The 7,228-nt window shown below is 44.4% G+C and overlaps 1 long non-coding RNA gene across 1 annotated transcript; it reads right to left on the bottom strand.

Annotated features, from left to right (window-relative positions):
• Positions 1 to 5,730: 5,730 nt before the first annotated feature.
• On the bottom strand, positions 5,731 to 6,526 carry LOC123430226. Its single transcript, XR_006622896.1, has 2 exons — positions 6,266 to 6,526; positions 5,731 to 6,117 (listed from the first exon to the last, which is right to left on the bottom strand). It is a non-coding gene; the product is annotated as an uncharacterized LOC123430226 (long non-coding RNA).
• Positions 6,527 to 7,228: the final 702 nt, after the last annotated feature.

Genomic DNA, 7,228 nt, shown 5'->3' with positions numbered 1-7,228 from the left:
CCTTGGCGCATAGGGACCTCTTGGGCTGTCCCACCAGCCCACCAAGGGCTGGTGCGCCACCCCCAAGGCCTATGGGCTTCGCCAGGGTGGGTTGCCCCCCCCCCCCGGTGAACACCCGAAACCCATTCGTCATTCCCCGTACATTCCCGGTAACTCCGAAAACCTTCCGGTAATCAAATGAGGTCATCCTATATATCAATCTTCGTTTCCGGACCATTTCGGAAATCGTCGTGACGTCCTGATCTCATCCGGGACTCTGAACAACATTCGGTAACCAACCATATAACTCAAATACGCATAAAACAACGTCGAACCTTAAGTGTGCAGACCCTGCGGGTTCGAGAACTATGTAGACATGACCCGAGTGACTCCTCGGTCAATATCCAATAGCGGGACCTGGATGCCCATATTGGATCCCACATATTCTACAAAGATCTTATCGTTTGAACCTCAGTGCCAAGGATTCATATAATCCCGTATGTCATTCCCTTTGTCCTTAGGTATGTTACTTGCCCGAGATTCGATCGTCAGTATCCGCATACCTATTTCAATCTCGTTTACCGGCAAGTCTCTTTACTCGTTCCGTAATACAAGATCCCGCAACTTACACTAAGTCACATTGCTTGCAAGGCTTGTGTGTGATGTTGTATTACCGAGTGGGCCCCGAGATACCTCTCCGTCACACGGAGTGACAAATCCCAGTCTCGATCCATACTAACTCAACGAACACCTTCGGAGATACCTGTAGAGCATCTTTATAGTCACCCAGTTACGTTGCGACGTTTGATACAGACGAAGAATTCCTCCGGTGTCAGTGAGTTATATGATCTCATGGTCATAGGAACAAATACTTGACACGCAGAAAACAGTAGCAACAAAATGACACGATCAACATGCTACGTCCATTAGTTTGGGTCTAGTCCATCACGTGATTCTTCTAATGACGTGATCCAGTTATCAAGCAACAACACCTTGTATATAATCAGAAGACCCTCACTATCTTTGATCAACTGGCTAGCCAACTAGAGGCTTGCTAGGGGTAGTGTTTTGCCTATGTATCGATACATGTATATAAGTCTTCATTCAATACAATTATAGCATGGATAATAAATGATTATCTTGATACAGGAATTATAATAATAACTATATTTATTATTGCCTCTAGGGAATAATTTCAACAAAACAGTGCTTAACTATACCCCTCTTCCGTTCAGTGCGTTTACAGAAATACCCTTCCGTACATTTTCCGTCTAGTCAAAGGCCTTTAACCGTTAACTCCGCGTATGGAAAAATGTAATGGTCCAAGGCCATTGACTCGACGGAAAATGTACGGAAGGGCATTTCTATAAGTGCAGTCAACATAAGAGTGGCAAAGTTGAGCACTGTTTTTTATTTAGGGATAAAGATGAGGTCGGGCCAAAATTAGGGTGAAAAATTGAATTGGCCCTAAATGTAATGAACATTTTCTAAATTTAATGAGCAAATTTTGAATTCACGAAGATCATTTGAATTCTATAAACAAAAATTAAACCGTGAACATTTTTGGAAAAATGATTAAGATTTTTTTGAATTTGATTTTCTATATTTCAATGAATACATTTTGAATTGAATTTTTTCACCCAAATTTGAAAATATATTCAAATTTCAAAATATAATCACTCATTTGAATATATATATATATATATATATATATATATATATATATATATATATATATATATATATGACCGTCTATTCGATACTCGGTGCAGAATAACTATTTTGACATCACTTTCGAACTGCGTGGTTACAGCGAGTGCAGTGCATACCTATCAAACAAGCACTCCAATGTCAGCAGAACAAACTACACGCGTATGTTCGGCATCATTTTCGCTTCAGTTTCTAAACCATTTATTCGAACAAGATGAATAATATACCTTAAGATAGCTCCAGAAAATGCGCAACTTTGCAATGTTGAGCACTTTTCAAGATTCCACACGGTTTCAGAGTTGTTTCGAAAATGGTGGGCGCCCGATGAGTGGTAGCGAGCGTATTTTCGCTTTTTTCTAAACTACTCGCCGGAATGAAGCAACGATATGACGTTGGAAAGATATAATCGAGCGGCAAATTTTTCATGTAGATTACACTCTCTAATTATTTACAGTTTGAGATTACTTTCAAATTTACCAAAGCACACAAATCTGTTTTTCAAAAAAATTGATTTTTTTGCTACGATTTCAATGTAGTTTTATAACCGTTTGTTGGAACGAGCCATGCGATACAACGTTGGAAAGCTATGAAATAAGCGCAAATTTCATATGTTGGGCATTTGTTGAGAATCCTCTCAGTTTTAAATAAATTTTGAAAATGGTGCGTCTCCCTACGAATGACAACGAGCGTATTTTCGTAAAAAAATTTCCAAACCACATGTCAAAACAATGCAAATGATACAACATTGGAAATATATCAACAAGGAGCAACTTTTTCATGTAGAACACTCTCTCTAATTCCTTACGGTTTAACAACAGTTTTGCAATTACCAAAATACGGGCACTCTGTTTTTCGTGACAGCAAAATCGACGCGTGAACCGCATCAGATAAAAGGACGACCTTCTTGATATTCAATACCACACTGCGTCAGACGGGCAAGCGAACTGCATGACTTTATTTTTGTCCTTTTCTCTAAAAACTTTAAGAACGATTGTGGATAGTATGGAACTACATCACACGGAAAATCCCATTGCTTCCCACCAAAAAAATGCACTACACCCGACGAGCAAACAAACTACTTGATTTCGTTTTTTTTTCTCGAACTTTTTATGGATGGATAAGAATGGACCACAAATACGAGGGCAAGTGAACCGCGTGGACTAAGCCGATGGATAACATAATTTTTGATACATCATGTTTTCAACATTTCTTTCATAAAACAATCCTAAAAATTAAAATATAACAAAGAACTTCACACACGAGCCTTGCAAACTGCAAGTAATACGTGAATGTACTGCATCTATTTTTACCAAATATTACATCTTTTGTGACACGTTTGAAGAAGAAAGTGAAACTTAAAAAAGAAAAAAATGTGTAGTTCGTGAGCACACTGCACGTCCACCCTCCACAGCTTCTTGCATCACTCACATGGCTCCAAACAAACTTCTGTAGTTCCAGCAAAAGTGAATTGCATGGTGCCCGTGGATAGAACCACTCTAGGGCGCACGACGCACTACTCGATGGATCCAAACGCACTTGAAGGCAACAAACAGGGATCTCGCAAATGAACCGCATGCCGAGGTGAAACAAACCACATGCCACCGAGGAACTGCATGCCTCATGGAGCTGTGGCTAGAACGAGAGGAGGGGGAGACCATGGGCCTCCACCTAGATTGGGCTTTTCCAATGTTCTGTAGGTTGGGGAGGATAGAGCTGCTAGGGTTGCGTCGGTGAACTGCTTCGGTTGCAGCGGAGCCGTGGTGGCCAGAGCAGGCGCATCACAGGAAATAGCCAGCATCGGTGAACTATTGTTGCGTCTTCTGCGGCAAAAAGAGCTGCATGGGCGCCGTGATAGAGCTGCACGGGGGTCGCGACACAACTGCACAGGCTGGGGGTGGCACAGACGAGGCCCTGACCGAAGACCGCTTCGAGGAGGAGAGACCTCGTCCTTGGCTCGATCTGAATCAGGAGGAAGAAGAGGCGAGGCAAATCCATGGGTGAGGGGTAGTCCTGATCAGCGTCGGGACGTTGCGACGAACCGTGGGTGGTCGAATCTGATGATGGTGCATCGCAAGAGGCCATGGATAGCTGGATCCACGGGTGGCATGCCGCAAGGGTCGTGGCTAGCCGGATCAGGAGGTGCTGGCAACGGCCGGAGGATGTGTGATGCAATGGGGGGGAGGAAGCAGGTGGTTGTAGGAGATGTTGGCAACGGCGGCTCGGTAGCGGCGCGATGGCCAGGGCGAGGTGGCATGCATCACGAGGGCCCGCGGCGGCGGCGTTTTCCGCCGCCCGCGGTGGGAGGTGGTGGAGACGGGGGCTGTTGAACATAGGGGAGGACGATGATGGTTTGTTGAAGGTTCGGTGGGGCAGAGGGAGAAGGGAGACACCGTCGTTAGAGCAGCGGCTAGAAGCCTAGACAGGCCCGGGAGGAGGGAGGTGGAGGGGGGTTCTGCTAGATCCAGCAGGGCAAATCGGGGTTAGTCGGGGTGGGTGGGGTGGTGGCCGTGGTGTGGGGGATGGAACGGGATGGGGAAAGAGGTTGTGGCTGGCTAGGTGAGGATCATGTCAAAGGGAGAAGAAGGTGGGAGGGGTGAGGTTTGACTCGGTGGTGCAAGGATGTGTTCAGAATAAGCACATGATGTCAAAATAAGGTTCTTAAGGGGTGGTGTTAGAATAGACGGTCTATTCTGCTAAAACTTCCCAACTATACGGTCGACGGTAGTGCACTACATACCTATCAAAGGAACACTACAACGTCACCAGAAAAACTGCACACGTTTTTTCGACACCGTTTTGGATCCAATTTTAAACCATTTGTCGAAATGAGGCGTATAATATACCATTGGATAGCTACGAAAAATTTGCAACTGCGTCATGTAGAGCACCTTTCGAGATTCCTCGCGGTTTGAGAGCAGTTTCGAAAATGGTGGGCGCATGACGGGCTGCATCGAGCGTATTTTCGTGATTTTTTTCTAAACCCGCTCGTCGGAATGAAGCAAACGATACGGCGTTGAAACTATATCGTCGAGCCGCATCTTTTGCCATAGATTAAATTCTATAATTCCTTACGGTTTAAGAGCAATTTCAAATTTACTAAAAGACGGAATTCTATTTTTCAAATATTTTGATTTTTTTCGTTATGTTTTTCACTGCAGTTTTTAAACCATACATCGGAACGAGGCGTATGCTACTGCATTGAAAAGCTATGGAATAGGCGCAATTATCATATGTTGGTCATTTGTTGAGATTCCTCGTTGTTTTAAATAAATTTTAAAACGGTGTGGCTGCCTACGGGTGATAGCAAACATATTTTCATAATTTTTTGCAAACCGCTCGTCGGAACGATGTAAATGATGCTATGTTGGAGAGGTATCGACGATGCACAAGTTTTTCATGTAGAACAATTTCTCTAATTCATTACGGTTTAAGAGGAGTTTTGAAATTATCGAAACACGGACATTGTGTTTTTCACGACTCAAAAAACGACGCGTGGACTTCATCACACATAAGAGTGCACTACTTCTGATCGAAAACCACACCGCATCGAACGGGCAAGCGAACTTCATGGATTTCTCTTGTCATTTTTCTATTTTTACGAACGAGAGTGGACCGCACTTCACATCGGGCATGAGCGAACCGCAACATTATTGAGAAGTGAATTGCATTACATCGGGCATGAGTTTTTATTGTCTTTTTGAAAATACTTATTTACTTTTGCATAGTTGTGGTCCGCATGGAATGAGAGAGTGAACTCCATGTTAGGGCCAAGCCAACAGCACTATTTTTCAGAATTTTTGTTCCAGATAAGGATTTTAACATTTTTTGTTATACAAAACTATTGTCCATTGTATGTTCAAGTGGAACCACTCGCAATGCGAGAGTGCACTGCGCCACAGCTCTAGTGCAATGCATTTTTTCATTGGTTCTTTTATGCGTTTTTGCATCGCACGAAAACATAGTTTGTGCAGTGCACACTATCTTTTTTGTCCCTAGTTTTCTTCTGCAATAAATCATAAAATAAACCACGAGGACAACAAATAGTGATCCACACTCTATTTGATTCTCTCCAATATAGAGCAAAAAAATCAGTACATTGGATCTTCACAAGATCACGAGTCGAACTACACAAAAGATACAAAGGAGGGACAACCCACACGTCATCACAGCAAAACAAAACATTACCGAACTACACTAAATAAATTTTAGAAATGCATGCAGCTGCCTCAACCAATTTTTTTCACACAACTGCAACACTATTTTTCCCCAGGTCTCCGGCGAGCTTACGTGAAGGCTCGTCCTCCTAACGCCCTCTACAACCGAGGAGGAGGATTGGAAGAGGCGAGCAGAGGTTGTGCATGCTCCTTCTGTGGCTGCCACGGAGGAGGAGCCCGACAACGACAAGGGATACAACCGCCTGGGCCACAACTGAGTGAAGGGAGATGGGTGAGGCCATGGCCGCCCGATTCAGAGGAAGGAAGAAGCCGTGGCGGCCAACACAACGACAAAGCACTCGTCCTGGCCGCCGGGGAGGCAGGGGGAGCTCGGGCGGATGGATCGCAGTCGGGGTACCTACCGGGTGGGGAATGCTGGGGAGATGTGGGGCAAGGCGAGATCCGGTCGTCGCCCCTCTCCGCCACGGGGCTGTTGAAGGGCGGCGAGGCAGGGCCATGGCGGATCCGGTCGTCAGGAGGTTGGACCCGGCCGCGGCAACCAGTAGGAGGTCGTCGGTTGGAGGGGCTTGGGGGCGCATCGGCCGTGGGAGGGGGTTGGGGCAGCGCCGGTCGTGGGAGGTAGGTGCGCCGGCCGTGGGAGATGGGGACGAAGGAGGTGTGAGTGGTGGGGGTGGGGTAGTCCGTCCCGGGTTTTTTATGTGTTCTTTTGTTTGGTTCGGGCTGTGCAAAACTATCAGGAGAATAAGAGATTTTTGTTATTAAAATAAGGTTTTAAGAGGTGTTATTAGAATAGACCCGCCCTATATATATAATAACTATTCTGACATCACTTCCAAACTATACGGTTAACGCGAATGCACTGCATCCCTATAAAACGAGCACTCCGATGTGAGGAGAAAAAACTGCATGTATTTTTTAGCACTGTTTTCGTTCCAGTTTCTTAATCATTTGCCAAAACAAGACGTATAATATACCATTGAATAGCTATGGAAAATGAAAAACTTCGTCAAGTTGAACACTTTTCGAGATTCCTCGCGGTCTAAGACCAATTTCGAAAACGGTGGGTGCCTGACGGGTGGCAGCGAGCGTATTTTCACGATTTCTTCTAAACCGCTCATCAGAATGAAGCAAATGACACGGCCTTCGAAAGATAGCATCAAGGTGCAACTTTTTCATGTATTCTCCAATTCCTTACAGTTTAAGAGCAGTTTTAAATTTACCAAAACACGGAATTCTGTTTTTCAAAAATTGATTTTTTTGTACGACTTTTGTTGTAGTTTTTTAATTGTTCGACGGAACGAGGCATTTGATACGACGTTAGAAAGCTATGGAATATGTGCAACTTTCATATATTGGTCGTTTAT

This window comes from Hordeum vulgare, chromosome 2H, assembly GCF_904849725.1.
Source record: "Hordeum vulgare subsp. vulgare chromosome 2H, MorexV3_pseudomolecules_assembly, whole genome shotgun sequence".
NCBI classification, from domain to species: domain Eukaryota; kingdom Viridiplantae; phylum Streptophyta; class Magnoliopsida; order Poales; family Poaceae; genus Hordeum; species Hordeum vulgare.
This window is presented reverse-complemented; position numbering and strand designations above follow the sequence as displayed.